The sequence below is a fragment of the Trichechus manatus genome, unplaced genomic scaffold (assembly GCF_000243295.1).
Source record: "Trichechus manatus latirostris isolate Lorelei unplaced genomic scaffold, TriManLat1.0 scaffold00025, whole genome shotgun sequence".
NCBI classification, from domain to species: domain Eukaryota; kingdom Metazoa; phylum Chordata; class Mammalia; order Sirenia; family Trichechidae; genus Trichechus; species Trichechus manatus.
In genome coordinates this window covers 6,496,618-6,497,684 of record NW_004443961.1, presented here as the reverse complement: position 1 = coordinate 6,497,684, position 1,067 = coordinate 6,496,618, and the positions used below count along the sequence as shown (strand labels likewise).

At 38.6% G+C, this 1,067-nt stretch overlaps 1 protein-coding gene across 4 annotated transcripts in view; it reads right to left on the bottom strand.

Annotated features, from left to right (window-relative positions):
- The window catches only part of KDM4C (lysine demethylase 4C), a 392,853-nt gene that overhangs the window by 62,980 nt on the left and 328,806 nt on the right, over positions 1–1,067 (bottom strand). The gene's annotated exons all lie outside the window — the stretch shown is intronic.

Genomic DNA, 1,067 nt, shown 5'->3' with positions numbered 1-1,067 from the left:
GAAAAATGCAAAATGTATAATTAAATATGCTCTCAGTTATCATACACATACACACATACACAGATGCTCTGGTAGATTGCAAAAATGCCCACCATTCTTCACTCCTCCTGGTTTCTTCATTCTTTGCAATATGACTTCTCAGCTCCTCCCATCAAGAAGTGAAGCTTATTAATTAGTACAGAATGCCTGCCTTGAGCACTGTGCTCTTCTAAAGAACTATCTATATGAGACCAAACTGACAACAGCACTTGAAAGTCAGATAGGAAGCTTAGTGGGGCAGTAAGTTTATGTTAATGGAGGAGGAACAATTCAGAAAAGGAGAGTGAGAATGGCTGCACAACTCAAAGAATGTAATCAGTGTCAGGGAACTCTACATGTAGAAATTGCTGAATTGGTTATGTTCTGCTGTGCATATTTTCAACAACAACAAATAAAATGAAATAAATTATTTTTTAAAAAAGAAAGAAGTGAAGCCTATTTCCCCACACCTTCAATCTGGGTGAGATTTGTGGCTTGGCTTGCTTTAGCGAAAAGAATACCACAGAAGTAATATATGACAATGCTAAGCCCTTTCCTCAAGAGGCCTTGCACACTTCTGCTTTCTCTCCAGAGCCCTACACTCTGTCACGTGAACAAATTCAAGTTATCCTACTGGCAGATGAGAGATCACATTGACCAGAGGTGAGGCCCTAGACTTGTAAAAGGAGCCAGCCAAGATCAGTAAAGCTATTCCGCAGCTGATTACAATGCATGAGGCAGCCCAACCTGGAACAGAATAACCAACCAGCTGAGCTAGCTTAAATTGGTGACCTGAACAATCATGAGCTAAATAGTCATTCTTTTAAATCCCTAAGTTTTGGGATAGTGTGTCACACACAGAGATGCCTAGAAAAAGGAATACTGGAAGAAAATATACTAAAATGTTAGCAGTGTATGACAGGGAAATGGGATTATTTATTATTTTAATACTAATTAAAAGCACTAAATATCTTCTTTCCAATGATACTATGCTGCCTTCAATCATGTGTGGGCTTGGAAATTAAACAGGATCATACTGCAAAGCTTTC